The 21160-nt window shown below is 40.8% G+C and overlaps 1 protein-coding gene across 8 annotated transcripts in view; it reads left to right on the top strand.

The window, feature by feature from the left end:
• Positions 1 to 21160, top strand: part of LOC112136530 (thrombospondin type-1 domain-containing protein 7A) — a 194055-nt gene that overhangs the window by 35066 nt on the left and 137829 nt on the right. The window contains exon 1 of one of the 8 annotated variants that reach the window (XR_004949371.1): positions 10989 to 11070. The exons of the other annotated variants lie outside the window; for them this stretch is intronic. The gene's annotated coding sequence lies outside the window, so the exon portion shown is untranslated. Of the gene's footprint in view, positions 1 to 10988; positions 11071 to 21160 lie in introns of those variants that run through there. 8 annotated transcript variants of the gene reach the window in all.

The following is a 21160-nucleotide window of genomic DNA, read 5'->3' as shown; positions in this document are numbered from 1 at the left end:
GTTCTTAATCTTAAGCATGTTTGTGATTGTATATATTTGTGTTTTTTTTTATTTTCAGGTCAGATTTGTGTTTGAATATTTTGTTTACTCAAAATCTTTAGTCGTGGTTGTTTCCTTTCATCCCTTCGTACATTATTTTTATGAATAAAGAAATAATAATTACATTAAAATGACGTTTAAAATTACAAAGAGAAATTGAATAATTTAGCACTTAAATATAAAAAAATGTAAAATACATTCTTCTGCAGTTTCGTAGCTTTAATCGCTGCGTCTGAAGGTAAACAATGTCTGTCAGAATAAATCAAAGTTGTTCCGTTCTGCCGTAACGAGGATGTAAACGGAGCAAAAAAAAGTACCGCCGTTCCCTCTCATCAGCATCTACAGCGTGTCCAACATGTGAGCGATCCACATCTGGTGTGTGCATCATTAACCCACATCGATCTGCGCAGACCTCTGAGCAGCTGCAGCCGGCGCCGCGACGTGAACAAACACGGCGGTCCTCCGTTTTTGTGGGTGGAGCCGACGCGGGGGCTCGTGGTGGTTCATCCTCGTTCTCCTGGTGTGGTTGATGCTGCAGCAGCTCGCTCACCTGGCAGCCCTCCCACACCCCGCCCCACTCTCTGGCGATTACCACTGTAATCCATATTTAATGGAGTGGGCTCAGCCTCTCCTCCCGTCCTGATGCTGCTCCCGATTAAAGCTCCACTGTTTCTCCATCCAGATGTTACAGCTGGATGGAGTGGAAGAGGACGGTGACGCAATCTGGAACACATTCTCTCCTCCTGTCTGAAGAAGTTATGACTTTAAAAGTAAAGCTTAAACATTTGTCGTCTTTGAACTCTTTCCGCACTCGTCTGTGTTTTTGGAACAAAACAAAGTGACTGCTAAAGCGCCCAGTCTGAGTATTTCAGGAGCCGGATTTCCATTTACACACCCTCTCCACTTCTTCTTCTATTGTTTATTGGCGATTAACAAACAGCTTTGTGGTGTACTACCTCCACCAACCAGCCTGAAAGATTCATTTTATTTTAATTTGGCCTTTTTTTCCCATATCTTTTTCCTGAACGTCCTTAGAACCACTCAGATCCTTCTTAAAGATCCACTCCGATGAAAATGGTGATTTTGGTGTCTTTATCATGTTCTTGTCACATTTATTTGATGATGGAGGACATACAGTCATGGCCAAAAGTTTTGAGAATGACACACATATTACATTTCCACAAGATCTGTTCCTTCAGGGTTTTTAGGTGTTTTCCAGATGTTTCTTTGGTATAATGACATATAATTAGAAGCATTTCACAAGTATCAAAAGCTTTTATTGAGAATTATGTTAGCTGGTCCTTCTGTGGCAGGGCTGAAATGCAGTGGAAATGGGGTTTCAGTGATAGAGTTCATTTTCAAGGCAAATACGGACTATGCAAATAATTGAGGTTGAGTGGATCACTCCTCATAACATTCTGGACTATATATAAATTTCCATGAAACTGGAGACTTTGGAAAAATTAATAGTTGTGTCATTCTCAAAACTTCTGGCCATGACTGTACATAGAGAAAATTGAGCTCAAAGTGGCATTTCTGAGGATTTCTTTATTTGAATCGCAGTAACTCTCCAGACAAAAAAAAAGTTTTTTTTTTCCCCTTCCCTTATGTAACAATACTACAGAGTTCTTCCATGAGCGCTGGCCCCCAGTCACAGCCGGTCCCTCTCCACACCCAGAGAGCGGAGCGGGACGTAGGGCTGATCAGCCCACTCCACTCTCTGGGTGTCGAGGAGGACCTGCTGTGACTGGGAACCAGCGCTCGTGGCAAAGAGAATAGAGAAACTTTAGGGCTGAGTGTTTTGAAAACACATATTTAGACTTTTTTTTATTAATTTCATTGGTCATATCTGTTCAAGAAAGTGGAAAAATGCAAGTTTCACCAAACAATACTTACAATCTAAGTTCAAAGCAGCTAAAAAGACAACACTGATGACCCAGAGTTCCTAGCAGCTTTTAAACCAGTGACGTGCAGTTAGGGGAGGCAGCTGAGACTGTGGCTCACCATCAAAATAAAGCTTAAAAATACACAAATTAAATAGGATTAATATACTTTTTTATTATTAAAAATAAAAATCAAATATTACTTTTTATCTATTCTATGATTACTTTTTTCTTTGTGCTTTTTCAACATTTCTTTGTTTAAAAAATAACAAAATGTATGAGTTTCCTAATCAAGTAGACGAGATAGCGGCAGGTGAAGCAGCGGCAGTCCGTGCCACCCCTACGCTGTAAATGGAAGAAAAATGCTGAAATGAAATTTTAAACAATACACTAAGTGTTGTCAATCAAAGGGTGAATAAGCTGCTCTGTAGGGTTCATATGTTTGTAAATCTGAGCCTGACCAGCCGTGAACCTCACCGCACATCATGACCTACACAGGAATCTTAGAGACACAAAAAGAGAGACTCATATCAGATTTGTGCATAAATGTTGTTTTATATGTGTATCAGGCGATCGGTGTGTACTATTTAATTTGTATGTGTAGTTAGTTCCAAGCTGATATAATTTTAAGTTGTGCATATACATATATTTTTTTTTTTTGTATTTTGTCATTTTTGCACACGTGAATACACAACTGCACGTGCACATTGTTATGCACAGAATGTATTGTATGAGTTCGGATCAAAATTACACACAAATTGGATGTGTCTGTTTTCTCTCCATAATGCACTCACAGACCAATAGATCTCTGAACGTCTTTGGTTTTCCTCGTCTGATCTGGAATTTGGATCTAAACTGTACGACTGGATTGTAATAATATTGATCCACATTTTTGTTGCTCTGCTAAAGTTAGGTGTAAGGGGCTATAAGCTAGTGGGAGAGCGTGTAAACAGATGCATGATGGGAAGTAGGGTCAGGCTTCTTCTGGAGCAACTACTCAGAGGTGAATTTCTGATAAACTTTTGCTGATCTGCAGAAAGTATGTCCTAGAAAACGACAGCTTTTTAAAAAAATTATCTTAGCTAAAAATAGCATAATCAGTATTGCAGAAAACTTTAGTTTTGAATAAAACATCAGTTTATTTCGATGTCTTTGCCTCACGTTGATGTTGTTTAGCCCGTTCTTCAGCAGGTTGAAATGATCTTAATTATGCAGAGAGCGCGCCAGCTCCTCGGGCAGAGCAGTTTCTCTTCAGATTGAGGAAACATTTTCACACGATGGAGAACGTGTGCATTCAAGTAAAAACTGTGGAGGAGCCGGCGTTTGCTGAAGGCCTCCATCTCCCTCCTGCTGCTCGGGCTGCGTGCAATTGCGCGGCTCCATTTCCTGTCCCGTGGCGTTTACCTGCAGCTGCGGCGGCGGAGCGGGAATCAAAGGGCAAAAGCTGTGTTTTCACACGGAAGGTGGCGGTGGCTGCAGATCCTGATAGCGCTCGGCGTTAGTGTTTTCCTTCACCTCGGACCTCCTGCTCCACCCCATCACATCCTGCGTGCAGCTCAGTGAGTCATCCATTAGCGGCTGTCTGGCTGCTGTAAGGAGCAGAGGTTTTAATATCATCTTGCTGTTCCTTCCAGGCTTTGTTCTTTTTTTTTTGCTCTGTAATTTATGGCAGAAACGGAGGCGAGGGGGCTGGGGGGGGCTCATTTATTCATAATGCCGTTCCCTGTGATGTCACTTCTTATTATCTCGATAGACGACAGACTAAGAGAAAGGAGACGAGAGGATGAAACACCTGCTCTGAGCAGGTATCCCCGTCTGTGATCGGTCCTCTCAGATCTCAGGATAACAAGCAAACAGAGGAGATGTTCTCCAAATGTTCTCTAGAAACTGTAATTGATTTCAACAGAAGTGTCCAAAGTGTGGCCCCAAGCTAAACATGTCCAAGGGTCAGTTACAATCTAGCTGCTCTCAAAAATAATGAGTTAAATGTAGCAATCAGCAGAAAATACACCTATTCAAAAAGAATATTTTATATTTTCTAATGAAAGGCTCTGCAGTCACAGTGTAGAGCTCTTTCTGTGAGGATGATCAGATGTTTCCACATTTAGTGGTATTTGGTTGGAAAGTAAGATACAATTATGTAATATTTATGACATTCAGATGTTTAAGATGCTTTTCTGAAAGGTTCTTTTTATTAACATGAACTTCAACTATGAAAGTCTGTCATTAACTAAAACACCAGGATCATTTTTCCTGTAACATCAGTTCAGTTCTCAGTGAAAACGATATAATTCACATGCTTTGACTGTATCTGAGTACTGGACTGAGTGTCTCCTCCCCCCTGGTGTTCAAAACAGGAAGTGGCCTAAAGAAGCCCAAAATTCCATGGACTTCTATAGAAAAATAATCTATTGGTCAGGATAACTATTCTAAATCTTTTTTCTTGATAATCCTCTTTTTTCATATTGTTTCTGTAGTTCAAGTTATTCAAGTTATAAACTGACCAATCAGATGCCTCAGTAAAAGTAGGTGGAGCCTGCTGACCCCCACGTCCAACGCTCAAAACGTTTACAGATTTGATGTACCCGGCTTTCAAGTGGTGGGGGTGTGGCCTTTGAACAAGCTCTCTCCTGATTGGTGAGAGTGGTTGCTATAGAAACACTTACTCAGAACATAGACATGTCATGAATCGGTCCCCTGTCTCCCCCTCTGGCCATCAACAGGATCCATCACATCAGTATTAGCACTTCTTGGGTCTCCACACAACACTACCCATCAGCCCCTGGTGTCACTCCCAGAAGCCCCCCAGTTTTCCATCTTCAGTCACTCCCAGCAGAATTTAGTCAGTGAAGTCTTGTTTGTGCCACTCTGCCTGCATCACTGATCTGATCTCGTCCTGGCCTGATCTTGTGCTTCGTCCTCCACTCTGATTGTTTGCCGCCTGCCCCGACCCTCATCTGGACCCTGACCTCTCTGGTTGTTCTCTGATGGCTTCCAGCTGGTGTTTGACCTCTGCCTGTCCCTGGTTTAGCTTAAACCTGCTGTACTTGGATGCAGTCGTCTGCTCGTTTGTGACAGGAAAAAAAGTAGGATTATAAAGAAGATGTTACAAAGAAGGTATCAGAGAAAGAACGGTTCATCTAAAAAATACACTCACTGAGTAATAGCTGTCTATTTCTCAATGGAAGTCTATGGGGTTTGAAAGTTTTAAAAATTGTCATTCTGATAGCTTTTTGGATTATTTTGGCATTTACTAAGATTTTTAAGGCTGTTTTGGAGTTTAGCTAATATTTCAGCTACATGCTAGTTGTTTTGGCTAAATTTGGCTTTTTTTGTCTTTTTTAGGCTGTTTTTGAGTTCAGCTAATATTTACACACTAGCGTTTTTGGCTAATTTGGACATTTTTTTTAACTTTTTTAGGCTGTTTTAGATTTTTGCTAATACTTCAGCTACATGCTAGCTGTTTTGGCTAATTTAGGCTTTTTTTCCGTTTTTAGGCTCTTTTGAAGTTTAGCTATGTTTTTCAGCTATATGCTAGCTGTTTTACGCTAACCTAAGTTTAAGTTCATAATTATGTTGAAAAGTTACGGTTTTAAAATTTTAAAAGTGTAGTTTCAGAATGTTCATTATATGTCTATGCTGTTTGGCCCCCGACCTAAGGTGTGTTTTGGATTTTGGCCTCTTGTGTGAATACGTTGGACACCCTGCTCTGAATGCTCCAGATCATTCCAGTCATGTTCCATCAGCACTTCCGTCTCATTTCTGCTGGAAACGGCGTGAGCCTGAACTCATTCGCAGGCCGCCCGTCCGTCACCAAGAGCATATGTGTCTGAGCTCACAGCCATATGGGAGTGATGGCAGCCTCCCCATCACTTCTGTGGAGCGGCGTGTTGTTGCAGGGAAATTTATGCTTCTGCTGAAGTGGACAAACGGCCGATCGCTGTTATCGATTTGCCCGCCGGTCAATCCGTTAACTCTAGTAAATGATCTCCCGAGGGAGGAATGCCTTTAAATTTCTGAGCGCTGCAGTTTATCCAAATGACTCTTTAATTACCTCAGTGAGTTTTTAACACATCCAAACATAAATTTAGAAGTCTAGACACCAAAAAGCGAGGATGTTTGTGAAAAGGTTTCAAAGCTGAGGACGGGTGGTGCTAAAAAAAGACCCATTCATGTCTGGGAGAAATCGAAGCCGGAGACCTTTTACACCAAAGAAAGTCCGGAGTGTGGCTGCTATCAATATCCTAGCAACAGTCTCCCAGGAGCGCCATAATCTCCCCAATCCAGCCAATTAACGAGTGAAGAGAGTGAGACGGGGGGGTTAGAGGAGCAGGGAGTGACATTCAGGCGGCGCTCGCCGTGAGCTCACGGCTTCATCACTTCCACTTGACACCACAGATATTTCTGCTCCAAGCAGGTGCTGCTTCTCTCCACGTTCATTGGAGGTTCTCCTGTTTCATCAGGTGCAGCGCCACCTGTCAGTGGTCTCTGCTGATGTCAGGTCACCTGTCAGCAGAGAAGACGTTAATGTCTCAGAATGAAGCAACATGGTGTAGAGCTCCTCTCTGAAGTCCAGATGTAAATGTTTGTTACACCTAAATCACTCAAACCAATTTATTCTAAATGTATCACAATTCTAAATGCAGATTTAAAAGAAAAGAGCGTGAATTATTCTTATTTTTAAGTGCAGATTTGAATGTTGTGATATTTTTGTCATGTTTGGATCATTTTTCTGCTGCAGAACCAGAACAACCACGAGATTTTAGCAATCTTAGTATCGAAACGTTCAGCTCATTCAGGACATTACTGATTGTGTTTTTGGTATTCACAAACTAGATAGTTTTTGAAATATTGAGCAAAATATGCCCCATAGGAAATGAATGAGAAAGTCTTCAGATTTCAAAATTTTAAGTAGCAACAAACCTTTAAATATATTCATATGTTTTGGATATGTTTTTTGTTCAGCACAAATGAAAGGAAAGGTGTACAAGACTGTGGTGAGACCAGCCATGTTGTTTGGACTAGAAACAGTGGGACTGAAGAAAAGACAGGAAGCAGAGCTGGAGGTAGCAGAGATGAAGATGCTGAGGTTCTCTTTGGGAGTGACCAGGATGGATAGGATCAGGAATGAATACATCAGAGGGACAGCACATGTTAGAGGTTTTGGAGATAAAGTCAGAGAGGCCAGACTGAGATGGTTTGGACATGTTCAGAGGAGAGACAGTGAATATATTGGTAGAAGGATGCTGAGTCTAGAGCTGCAGGAAAGAGGTCTAGAGGAAGACCAAAGAGGAGGTTTATGGATGCAGTGAATGAAGACATGAAGGTGGCTGGTGTTAGTGGAGGATGCTGAAGACAGGCTTAGATGGAGGAAACTGATTCGCTGTGGCGACCCCTGAAGGGAAAAGCCCAAAAGAAAAGAAGAAGAAGTTATGGATATGTTTTAATCTTAATAGTAATTTAAAAAAAAATTTGAGTTTAGCTTATATTTTAGCAACATGCTAACGTTGTTGCCTAATTTAGTTTACTGAACCTTTAGGCTATTTTGGACTTTAGCTAGTATTTAAGCAATGTGTTAGCTTTTTGGGCTCATTTGGCATCTATTGATGTTTTTACATAGCTAATATTTTATCAACATACTAACATTTTTGGCTAACTTGTTATCTGCTGAGGTTTTTATAGGCTAATATAGAGTTCAGCCTCTATTATAGCAACAGGCTAATATTTTTACCTTTTTGGGCTAATTGGGAGTTTAGTTCATATTTAAGCAACACACTAAATATTTTTGTAAAATTTGAATGTATTAGGGATTTTTAAGCAATCTTACTACAAATTTTTAGAAGTTTAGGTCAACTCCAACACTCTTTCATTGTTTAGTGAAATTTCCAGTCTTTTAGCAAATGTAACATTTAGCAAAAAGCTTTTGCCTTTTTAGCCATTCCCTTCAGCAATTAAAGGAAATTGCTTTGCCATTTTCAGCAAAAACCTTCAGCATCTTCAGTGACTACTTTCAGCAAAAAGCATTCACACTAGTATTATCGCAGGTAATGCAACTTTTCTTGTCATACATTAACCTCTTAGTACCCAAGCTAATATTTAAGCTAACAGTCTAAACATGGAGTCACAGGATCACAGAATGAACTGCAGTGGAAATATAAAACGTGATGTCCATGTGAGTGGACGCCAGGTCTTAAGAGGTTAAATTTAGAAACAAAAAGTCAGGGCTTGATTTGAACACGTCATCTAGGTCCCATACCATCACACTGCCACCACCAATCAGGAAGCATATGTTGTAGAACGTTCCTCCACCATCTTGATGCGTTCTTTAAACATGAATGTTTTAGATCATTTATTGGGCTCCTGCCGTTTGTGTGTCTTGGGTCCCACGATGATCGGGTCCTGACAGTTCTCTGAGTGGCGGACGGGACTGTCATCGTTCACCACCCTGTTCTTCTTTTATCATTGAGGGAGGGGGGACGCCGCGGTGGCGGTATCGCTCTTGGGCACTTAAGCAACACGCAGCGGCTCCCATAAATTATTGAAGAGGTTGGTGCGTTCGCTCGCAGACTTGACATTGAGCTGGTTGTAGCGGTTCTTCATCTTCAGGACCCCCCCGCGGAGAAAGCCCCCACAGCATTGAGTCACAGCCTCCAACCGTGAACAGACCGCAGTCGGCATGCTCGGGGTTTGACAGCACAGAGAGGGGGGGCAGAGTGACGGATCCAGGCGAGGCCCCTCTAAAATCTCTGCTGTGTTTTGCTTGTACCCCCCCTCATTTGTAGGTCCTGCCACACATTTTCACCAACAGGAGGTGGCGGTCCGGCGGGAGCAGCAGCTGTCAGTCTTCTGATCTATTCTGGGCTGTGGGGGGTGGGGGGTGGGGGGTGATAGAAATCCATATTTCGTCTTTTTCCCAGTTTGATCGGAGCGAGGACGAATACACGATGAGGAAAAGTGATGTGTGAAAGTACGACGCCCCCAATCCCACTTCATATTTTGCAATTATAGCTCCACATCTTAACAAGACCTCCCAGAGGACCAGCAGTCAGCGACGCCGTCAGTTTGGGCGCGGGGATGGTCAGAAACGTCTCATTACTCTGCAGATCTCAGAAATGACTGAAGCTGAGCCCCTCCCACCACGAAAAAGGCGTCCTAACGAAGGCAGCATCCGGGGGCCAGCTGCTCCCTCCGTCTGACCTGAGACTGCAGAATGAATAAATGATAGAGAGTGTTTCTGCAGAAAGCTCAGGTGAGGAAGGTCATCAACTTCTGTCTCGCCGTTCTGCACGCAAAGGCACCCGTCCGCCATGTTGGATTTTAAAAATGTAGAGCAGAGAGGTCAAAGCCGAGACGTTGGTTTGATTCAGTAAAATCAAACCAGAATTCACTTGAAAGGAGGCGGGCAGGAAAAGAGTCAACAGAAGGTGGCGGGTCGCGGCGGTCGCGCGCTCTGTCTGCTCCGGCCTGCTGAGAGCGCGGCCGTGCGCTCACGTGCGTCCGGCTGTCCAGGAGTTGGCACGCGTGCGGCGGTTTTGAGTCGGGCTTGGCTCGGCGTCTGTCCTGCCTTTCCAACACCTCCCACCTCCAGACTGCTGCTTCAAACGCGTCCAAAAAGGAATCCCTGTAGGCCCTCGACAGCCCGTCTGCACCTCAAGAAGTTTTTCTAACGAATGTTGCACAAATTTACTGAAATATTTAGATGAAAACGAAAATATTATCATAGCTTGAATCATTTAACCTGATCTAATCCTGGACTTTCTTTACAGATTTACTTTTAGGAGCTGTTTGTAGATAAAGGACTTAGTCCTCCCGGGTGGAAATGAGCTGTCTGCTGGTGAAAATGGTCAAACCTGTACAGGGCACAGAAATAGAGTCTGAAATATCAAAGTCATGGACCGCTCTGTGAACTATAGAGAGAAAATGTTTGTGGACGGGTATTCTGTGGGCGATGGGTCATAGTGATCACTTAAAATGTTATGCTGTGTTTACGCTGCAAATTTGCGTGGCCTTTGGCGAGCTTGACGACGTGGCCACATGTGGGAGGAGCTACCAGCTAATGTTTTTAGCATGAACGCTACATGGAGCGGTGTCTGTGGATATCTCACTTAGAATACTGTATATGGAAGACACGGATGATGTTGAGAGATCAGGAAAAAAATATGGCGTTCAAAAATTAATACCCGGAAGTCCCTCCCCCTGCTGGAGCCAGATGCAAAAATAAAACATAATTTTTCTAATTTCTTGACTTTTTTTGCCGGCTTTTTCTCTGGAGGTAAACAGGTGTAGTGTACAAATTTGAACACTTGTTCATATTGACTGGAAATAAAATGATTAACGTTCTCTGTCCCATTTGAAGCTCATTTTGCACACTAAACTGTTAGACAGTTGCAGTTTATTCGCATTTAAAATCTTAAAAACTAAAAGTTCTGAAAATGCTAAAATATCTTTTTGAAAGGGTTTCCTAAAGTTTAGGAACTTTCCGTTTCTGGCTAGAGATTGATTCTGGCGCCATCCTGCATGTGACCAAAGGCCCTTCAGTTTATTTATTGTGAAGACTTCTACAAAAACACGTTACACGTCTCCATGTCTGTCTGGGTTCATGAGATCACCGTTAGCGAGAGCTAGCTCACTCTGTGTGAGACTGTTTGTAATGACAGCCGCTTCCTCTGTGTTTCTGCCTCAGCCGCGCGAATCGCGTTCGTTGTGAACGCAGCATAAGGGGAAAGCAGGTGAGACGCAGGCGTGTCAGACTAGTTTTTTATTAAGTCAATAAAGTACTAGCAAAAAGCCCGTTAGTGCTGTTCACGTGACATATGTGCGTTACATGCTGCAGCCTGACTGTTGGAAATGAAGAAATTAGCCAATCAGAGTGTAGTTTGTGTGGACATCCTATGGGCATCATACAGGCACTTACGAATCAAAAAAGAAACATGTTCATGGAGAGTTCCCACATTCAAAGTAAAGGATGCTTTATCGCATCTCTAAAGTCATAATGGCTTCATCAACTGGAATATTGTTAAAAAGTGACCATGCATGAATATGTGCTGGTTTGTGGTTTTCATCATGTTACCCCACGTTTCCATGGTAACCAAACGCTCTAAACCACGTGTTAAAGTCAAGGCCCGGGGGCCGGATCCTGGCCCTCCAGGTAACTCTATCCGACCCTCCAGATCATTTTATTTTATTGTTATTCATGGCCCGATGTTATCTTGTGCTTATTTCTGACTTGTATAATTTTGGCAAAAATATTTTTATGGAGAGTAAAATATTGAAAGTTATTTAAGGTTTAAGTGGATTTATTCTGGAATAATATTCCTGACTTTTTATTTTTCAAAATTATTTTAAAAAGTTAAAGTTTTAAAGTTTTAAAACTTGGGATTCTGCGAGGTTTTTGGACTGTTTTGTCAATTATTACGATTTTATTTGGCTTATTTTGGAGTTAAGCTATATACTAGCCGCTTTGGCTAATATAGGTTTTTTTTTTTTGTTTTGTTTTTTAGGCTGTTTTGGAGTTAGGCTAATATTTACATGGTAACTATTTTGGCTAATTTATGCTTTTTTTTTTTCTTTTTTTTAGGCTATTTAGAAGTTTAGCTATTTTTTCAGTTACATTCTAGCTGTTTTGGCTCCCCTAGGTTTAAGTTCATAATTATGGTCAAAAGTTATGGTTTTAAAGTTTTAAAAATGTAGTTTTAGAGAGTTCAATTAATGCTTATCCTGTTCGGCCCGTGATCTAAGGTGTGTTTTGGATTTAATAAAGATAAAATCTAACCTTATGGTATATTTCGTATATTATGAGCTGACACAACTTTACCAGTAAGCTAAAATATTTTTGTATTTTTGACAAGTTTATGATTAAAATATGCACAAATTAGAGCAAAGATGAAGCTTGTGGTTCTTGTGGATGCACAGTTCTAAGCTCTAATTTGACAGGATCTTTCGTTCTGTTTTTTTAATTATCTGCTGCCTAACAGGGTTACAGCCAAGGCTCTGGTTGTAGTGATTCAGTGCAGATGCCCACAGCTAATTTTCAGCCTCCAGTTCAACACTGTTGAGCATCTGAGTGTTACCCTCCTATTGGATTGTGTAAACCCTGATGCATTGTGGGAGTTGGTAATCTAATCCTCGCTGCCGGCGCTCCTCAGGGCGGTAGATCTGGTCATGTGATTGTACAATTTATCTTAATAACGTGACACCCGACATCATCACACGGCTGACCCCCCCGCCCCCAACCCCGCACCCCAGCAGCTGCATCACTATTAATAGAGCCGGCGATTTTTTGTTCCACGCCGCCGCCGCCGCTTCTACCTTCCTCACCGGTGTTAAGAAAATCCACAAAGTAGGACTTTAATCCACAAAAGACACAAAGATTATCCAGCTGCTACCTGCGCGGCGGCAGATATTACAACGGATTTCTGACAGTGATTCAGAAAAAGTGGATATATGTCAGCGGAGTCTTAAACACAGAGGATTGACACGGTGACATCTACACTTGCAGAGTATGATTCTGTAATCCTGCTGTACATGCTCTCATCAAAACACGCAGATACTCACTCTCACAAAGCTTTCTTACCACATTTATTATGGTGGAATACCGAATAACAGCTTAAAATGACTCAGAGTTTAGAAACTGGGGTTGTTTTATTTTTGTTATTTTAATTCCACATTTCTGGATGATAAGAAGACGAGCTAAAGATTGTCAGACGGGATTTTAATGCTGCCTATGTCTGAAAAAGCAGGTTATGGTCTTTTTCAAATAAAGACGCTTGTAAACGTGAGTCAAGTACAGAAAGACTTTATTTATCCTCCAGGGGAAATTAGAAGTAATAGCATCTCGTTTTCACGGATTCTTTAGGGAGTCATCGTCTGTGGGCTGGAGGGATCTCGATGCTGCAGCTCGCGCTGAAGACTGTCGTTACTGTCGCAGGGCTGAAGCCAGAATCATGTCAGTGCTTGTTGGTTGCAGGTTCTAGTAGAAAAGGTGGTAAACTCCTAGATTTAACAACTAGTATAGTCTATCAATCTTTCTTCCGCTCGTCCTGGACTGGTTCCCAGGGCAGCAATCTAAGCAAAGATGTCCAGATTTCCCACTCCCCGGCCGCTTTCTCCAGCTCCTCTGGGGGTCCCAAGGCGAGAGACTCGACTAGTCTCTCCAGCGTGTCCTGGGTTTTCCCCGGGGTCTCCGCCCAGTGGGACATGCCCAGAACACTTTTCCAGATGCCTGAGCCCCCACAATTGGCTCCACTCCGAGCTCTATCCGGGTGACTGAGCTCCTCCCCCTATCTTGTTTGGGCTGCTTGTGGTCAGGACCTCATTCTTTGGGTCAAGACCCAGAGCTCGTGGCCATAGGTGGTGAGTATTGGACCAAAGATCCAAATTAAGAGCTTTGCTTTCTGACACAACGACAACATTACAGAGAACATTGTTGTATCGCCCAGATTGCTTTTACTGGGCCCCCATTCTGGAGCCGGGTCTGGGTTTGGGGCCCCCATCAGGTCCAGCCTCAAAAAGATGACATAGAATCTCTACCTTGTGGGCCCACCATCTGTAGATCTGAAAAGTTTTGGTTTGAGTGGCAGTTGAAGATGATGTCTTGGCGGCTTAACCCAGGTCATGCAACTGTGCCGGTACAAGACATAGAAATAAAGATTTCTCACCTTCTGGATTCCAGACGTCATTCATGTTCAGAGCTAGCTTGACCATTCTACTATTGTTGCTATGATTTTTATTTAATTAAAATGATTCCAAAAATCAACTTTTTGTATTTTCTGGAGCTGCAAACTTGAAGGCTTCACTGGAACAATTTGACTTGAACTAAAGCCATATGAGGATGATGTTACTCTATTTTGACATTGGGTTTTTTGTGAGTTCGGATACTGGAGCTGCTGTTTGCTTGTATTGGTACTCAAAATCTGGACTCCACTTTGTCAATCCATAGAAAGCATGTTAGTTGGACAAAGCTATAAACTCCATAAGACTAATAGTGCAGAGATTGTGATACTTCTCACTCTTGGAGCTGAATTCATATTAGATACTTATATTATTACAAGGTATGTCTGAGTGCTCTAATATCTGTTTAAAACCACGTTTAGGTTTGAATGCAGTGAAGGTGACGGTTGTTTTATTGTTTCTGTTGCAGTTTCTCCAAAGAAGTGTGAAATTTACTGTATTTGTTTGACGTTTCTTTACGCGTATGTTTATTTCATTTATTTGACGTTCTACGGTTGAGATCATTTCATTTTTCCATCATGTTTTGTAAACAGATCTATGGTTTGTCTGAAGGTTCTCATTCATACAAGTGACATCGTCTTAAGGTTGTTTTAAGGTTGAATTCTGGTATCTGGACTTATACATACATGTCTCGGTCTTGTGATGATAGTCCAGAGAGTTCAGGATTACAGACCTTTGTTGAACGGGAGAACGGTGATGGTTTCACGCCTGCTGAGCTTTACTTAGCTTTGGTTTCCTCCTTGGATAGATTAGATTGGCATTGGACAGAGACTTTTAAGACAACGTTGTTCAGCTCTTGCCGCGGGTAAAGAGGCTCTTGATTACAGATTCTGTGGCTGTGATGAAACCAATACACGTATGTCTTGGGGTGTGGAGTAAAGATGAGGCTCTTTGCTAAAACTTCTCTTTCAGAATGCAAGAGTTCAGCTCTCACAAACATACATACAGACTTTGCAGAATCTAGGGGACCTTTGACACTTTCAGTGACATAGCTAAAGTGCTAGATTGTCATCTACTGAGGTTTTTTATGCTAATTTGGAGAATATTTTAGCCACATGCTAACGTTTTTGTCTAATTTGTTATCTACAGATGTTTTTATGCTAATGTTGAGCTTAGATACTATTTTAGCAACAGGCTATCAAATTTGGCTAATTTCGCAAAGCTACTGATATTTTTTAGATTAATATGGAGTTCAGCTACTATTTTAGCAATAGGCTAATAATTTCGACTAATTTGGCACTAACTAAGAGTTTTGAGGGTATTTTGGAGTTTAGCTAATATTTTAGCAATGTGCGTGTTTTAAAAAAAATCTTTTCTTGGCTATTTTGACATTTACTAAGGTTTTCTGGCTAATTAGGAGTTTAGCTTAAATTTAAGCAACACGCTAATTTTTTTTTTGTTGCAAAATTGGTATGCATTGAGGACTTTTAGCAAACTCCAGTAATCTTTCATTCATATTTAAAGAAATTTACATTATTTAAGCAAATTTAGCACTTTGGAAATATTTTTTGCATTGTCAGTGAATCCTTTTAACAATTAAAGTAAATTGTGTTAGCATTTTTAGCTAACTGTTTCAGCATCTTCAGCTTCAGAGAGTCATTCCTTCTTCTCCATGAAGGCGCCTCTGCGGCTTGATTCCTGTGTCCTTCTACACCAGGGGTGTCAAACTCCAGGCCTCGAGGGCCGACGTCCTGCTGGTTTTCCAACCTAGCTGCTATAGAAGCTTCTTATTGGCTAAACGCACCTGATCCAGGTAATCAGCAGCAGATAAGGCCGGGTCTCTGGAAAACCAGCAGGACGTCGGCCCTCGAGGACTTTAGTTTGACACTCCTGTTCTACACCTTCAAAATGGTTAACTGGTTTAGGAAGTTAGCTTATTTTCTAGCTGTCTTCCTATTTCAGATGCGATGATTTAACTTCATTAGAGCTCTATGGTTTTGATCAAATGTTACTGTTCAGACTAGAAGAACATCGTAGATAAGCTTTAGAAAACTTAGAAACACTTCCACTACGAAGATCCCACTCCAACATGGAGCCCCGCCCCTTTCTATCCTTCGCAGACGGAATTTTGAAAGTATAACACGAAGAAACAGCAGGAAATTATAGATTTGGAATGTTGCTTATCTCCGTGGAGAAACTATCTTGCAGAAGATGTGCCACTGCAGAAAACCACAATGCAAGATAATCTACAATGAAAACAAATGTCTACTCAAGCTTTCATCTCTCAAAATCAAATAAAAATCTCTACATAAACCTTTTGTCCCAAGTAAAGACAAACGTTTTGCGTAAAATTAAGGATCCAGGGATTCTTTTTTAAGCTGGATAATGGTTTTATTATACCAATTTTACAAACAAAAGGAGAATATACGGAAACAAAACAGAAAAAGAATTCAACAAACCTAGTAGATAGAAAAACACTCAGAAGAACAACAGCAGCTGAACTGAAATGGAAGCAGAAACCAACACAGACGAGCAGCTCAGCAGGAGATTTGAGAAAAAATGTAATCCAGACTGAAACGAGACAAAACACACAACAAAAGTAAATTACACACAAGTGAACCCAAAAAGAAAGAAGCCAGAGTAGAAGCCAGGAACAACGCAGAGATGTGCAGGTGAGACTCACCTTCACTGATGGTTTCATTTAGAACGACTGCAGCGGTGCAGCAATGTTCCAACATAAGTCTGTAGGTAAACTTCTACTCGTCAATGAAAACTCAGTTTTACTGTCAGCTGGTAAATTATAGTTGATCCAAATGGAAACAAAAAAGTCCAGTTTTAAAGTCATTATTGAAACAAAAGAACAAACGAGCAAACATTTCCATCAGATATTTGCTGCTATGGTTTAGTTGATGTAAATGGTCTGAAAGTTAAAAACCTAATAGAGTCAAATCTCTCCTAATTAAATCTTGACTCATTTCTAATGATACTTGCGAAGGATTCATATTAAATATATATTTTTAGACTTTCTAGCTTTCAGTCGACTAACAGAAAGCATTTCAGAGGCTTCTATGAGGAAATCTGACCATATATTATCTATTATCTATTTTGGCTGATTTAGGATTTTTTTTGTTTTTTAGGTTAATTTGGAGTTTAGCTAATATTTCAGCTGTATGCTAGCTATTTTGGCTAATTTAGTTTTTTTTTCAGCTATTTTGGCATTCAACTAATATTTTAGCTGGCTATCAGCTTCAACATTTTTAGCTATCAATTTCAGCATCTTCAGCTATCAGCATTAGCATCTTCAGCGGCCAAATTCATCTTCCAGCATTCACACTAGCATTATCACAGGTAATGTTATATATCTAGTTTTTTGTTAGTTTAATGGTTAAGATCAGTGCTTTACATCCAGTTTGCGCATGAGCTGATTAGTCGACTAATCTGAAAAGCTATGACCTGTTGCCCGCAGCAAACCCGTAAAATATGCATGAACATTTTCCCTCTTGGGCCAAATCTGCATTCTTCCCTACCCCTAGATTTAACTCTCCAAATAGAGAGTTATGGAAAAATATGGTCTTCATATTTGGACGTTTCTACCACTCGATGATGTCATTAATAGTCGTCATTCATCTACTTTAGCTTCAGAAACTACATATATTGATTTCATAATTTTAAAAGTCATGCAAATGACAGAAGTTCACATTTACTTACATTTAAATGTAAACACCCACTAGAAGAAATGCGTTTTTCCTCGACGTGTATCACCCTTGCGAGGGAGGGATACACTGCCAAAACACCCCTTAAAAAAACTATTTCAAACATTTCTACCGCTCCAAATACCCCAACAGTTAGTGCTGTGAACCTGTAGGGGAAGAATTCAGATTCAGCCTAAGAGTTCACAGTAGATATGGTTCCATATCATTTTTCCATCCAATACCGATAACCAATATTTCCCCTGCAACTGGCGCCAATGTTTGGAATACTGATATATGTCTAACATAACACTAAATTTAGATCTCCTTTTTGTTTCTGTATTAAAAATACACAACTTTTCTTTTACTGTACAATCATGTTGTACTTTTCAACATATACAGCAGGGGATCTATGGGGTCAAATCAGGATCAGCCTAAAGTAAATGAAAAACAGGCATTGTAAATTTGAAAATAAAAAAGGAAAATTAAAAATTTAAAAGCAGTTTTCAACTCAAAAATAAAAATTGAAAACTTAAAGGAATTATTGAAAATTTGAAAAAATAATGTTAAAAACTGGAAAGAAAAATAGAAAATTTGAAATATATATTTGAAACTTGAATACAAGTTCAAAGTCCCCCCCCCATGTAAAATGAGTATCATCTCGGCAGTGAAAACTCAAACTCTGAATTGAAATTGAAAACAGATAACTTAAAGCAAACAGGGAAAAAGGAAAAAAGGAAAAGTTGAAAGTATACATAAATATTTTTTAATTGGTAAAAGTTTTAGTTTTTTTTATTCAAGTTTCAGTTTAATTTTTTTTCAAATTTTTAATATTTCTTAATATTTTTCCAATTGTTCATTTTTATTTTTTCAAGTTTACAATGCCTGTTTTTCACATTTTCAATCTTGTTTTTCATTCACTTTAAGCTGATCCTGGTTTGACCCCATAGGGATCTCATAGGAACAAATATCACATGAAAACTTTAAAACTGTATCTGAACAACATTCAGACCATTCATCGTGTATTTGACGTAACTGTAAACCATAAGCTTCCCATTGCCAAGGATCTATCACGAACAACATTTCCCCGTTAAACATGACCCTGGCAGCAGTCAGAACAATTACTATGATTGTAGTCATGAACTTCCCAGTTCCGCAGATCTATTAAGAACAATAAATAAAGTCAATATGCAAACAGTCAGAACAATATTGGTGGATTTTTTCATGTTGTTCCGATAAATTCAAATTTTGCAAATATCGTCCATCCCTAGTTCACAGAGCGGTCAAACACCTTGATATTTCCTGTGTTTTGCCCATGTTTCACCTGCAGAAAGCCCGTTTCCCTCTATAAAGACAGTTAGGATGAATGCTTGAATAGTTTTTCTGCTTCTTTGGTGAAGGTTTTTTAAAGAGCAGAATTCTTCAGGGTAATGCTTACTAACTGCTCTTTTTCCTTTGAAGTTGGACGAATGCTCAGAACGCTCTTTCCTCGCCATATTCCGTGTTTTCTTTCTTGCTTTTCCCCGCGGCGTCCTGTGGTTGCAGCATTAATCATGATAACATGATGTAATGTCATCTCTGTGGTATAATGCAGCGCACAGTCGCATTCCCGCCCAGCTGGCATGAGAGCAGGATTACCTCCTCTGGATCAGCCTCCAGTCCACACAGATACACCTGCAGATCAAACCTGACCTCCATCATGTTTTTAGCAGGTCGTACTCACGCTGCGAGTCGTTGCTGCAGATTCTCTCTGAGCCAAATTGTTGCGTTATTTCTCAGGAATTACATCTTAAAATAAAAGAGTGAATCTGTTTGTTTCTGTAGGCAATCATTAGGAGTCATCCACTCTGAAAAGGAACCCTTTCAGTTTCTGTCTTACTGCTGGAGTTACTTGTGTTTGTGAACTAAATCTGCTCCCGGAAATAAAAGGAAGTGAAGTGAAAGAGCTCACGTTTCAGCTCACGGCTCATTAAGACTTCAGGAACAGGGCAGGAATTACAAACGCGCTCCTACAAACTGGTCTGGAAAGCTTCGTTTCATTGATTCTGTCCTCCATAACCTTTATTTCTCAGCCTCTGAAGACGTGTTTACGGCAGAGGTTGGTTGGTTGGTTGGAAGTGTTTGCTTAGACCAATGATTTTATGGCGGGGCATAAAATCTGCTCACATCATTGCAACCACAGAAGAGGGATTACGTGTGAACGCCGCATCCCGTCTTAATTGGTTCATGCAGCTTGACGTAGTTAAAACCATCTTCTAGGAAAACAGCCTTTGAGACCCAACTTTACTCCACAATACCAGGATTAGAGGTCATTGTAAAAGCCTATCAGTGTAATTGGATCTAGTCCCACTTTAAAAAGCGCTGGCTTCACAGATGACTCGCTTCACTGGGGAATGTTTTTGTTTTTCTCAGAGTTTTGGTTTCATATGTACTTTATCGTGGCCCCAAACGAACATCCCGCCGCCTCAGGTTCAATCATCCAAGTCCGAACTCTTCTGTTTCTGCGTCCAACCCCCAAAAGCGGTTAACCGAATGAGGGATGGCATCAACCTTTCACGCCGGCCGCGGGTAGAACCCCACCAGCACCCTGTGCTCTGAAGACGCCTCAAACCAGAGGCTTTAATCCAGGCTGTGTGTGGCGGCGAAACTTCCTTCCCCGCCGCCTTCCATCCCCCACTGCCTTTGCCAAACTATCACACCCAGTTAGGGAGGACATCCATGGACCTGTCAGCTCGCATTTGAGTCAAGGCGTAAACAAAGCCAGAACCGCAAAGCCGCTCATCGGCTCCTACCGGGCGACTCGTGTCGTCTTCATCAGTTCCTCTGAAAAATATGCTTTTGTTTGGACCGCCTCTCACAAGATATATATATTATTCTCTCAGTAAATAAAAACCAAGCAGTGTGTGCACTCCCATGTATTATTTTTACCTTGACAGTGACGGCTCCGGTACAGATATTATTATTTTCCTCTGCTCTTTCAGAGGGTTCTTTTCCCTGCAGCTGCCGGCGTTCTGCAGACTATCTTCCGTATTTTGCCTTTTCCAGTCTTTTCTGCTTTAACAGACTTTCAGCAAGTTTCAGGTCAATCAATTATTTATTCTCTTGTGTTCCAGCATCAAAGGAGCTAATTGTGATGGAGGCATTTTATAACAAAACATGAAAACAGTTCCTGTCATAAAATCCGGACACGCAGTGGAGCGGCTTTATTAAAAATGCATGCGGTTACACAATGAATTACTGTGAGGTTTTCCCGTATTTACATCAGAACAAACATGAGTGTGTGTGCAGCGTTTCCACATTATGGGCATTTTAGAGATAATGAGTGCAGCTCTATTCTCTACAGAACCTAACACGTATTTATGAACAGGAGTGGGGATTGAACACAAGTATAGATTCTTTTCAGGTTTCTAACCAGCGATAGATCCACAAACAAGCCCCTCAGCAAACATTCATTTCAATTCAGTGTGTGTATAGAACACTATTTCATAATGGGGGTTAAACTGTACAAAACGTCGACGTTCTTTACATTATACGTCATGTTATGTTTAATCCACTTCATTCCAGATCATTCCAATAAAACCAGATTATCAGATTTGTTTGCTGAAGGTCTTTATACAGTACCAGCAGATTACATCTAAGGGTTCTGGGTTAAATTCTCATCCTGAGCAAGAAAAGGAGGAGAGTGGAGAGAAAGACGAGACTATCAGATCCAGGATTGAGATCAACCTTCAGCAGACCAGATTTAATCCTGTATAAACCAGATTCTAGAGAGACCACACTGCAAAAACTGAATCTTAAATGAGCCTCACTTAAAGAAAACTGTCTTACTTTCTGTCTCGTAAGAAAAATAACCTCATCAATAAAGTTTTTCAATAGCAA

The sequence above is a fragment of the Oryzias melastigma genome, linkage group LG16 (genome assembly GCF_002922805.2).
Source record: "Oryzias melastigma strain HK-1 linkage group LG16, ASM292280v2, whole genome shotgun sequence".
NCBI lineage: Eukaryota > Metazoa > Chordata > Actinopteri > Beloniformes > Adrianichthyidae > Oryzias > Oryzias melastigma.
Note: the sequence above shows the minus strand (reverse complement) of the source record. Positions and strands in the feature narration are given on the sequence as shown.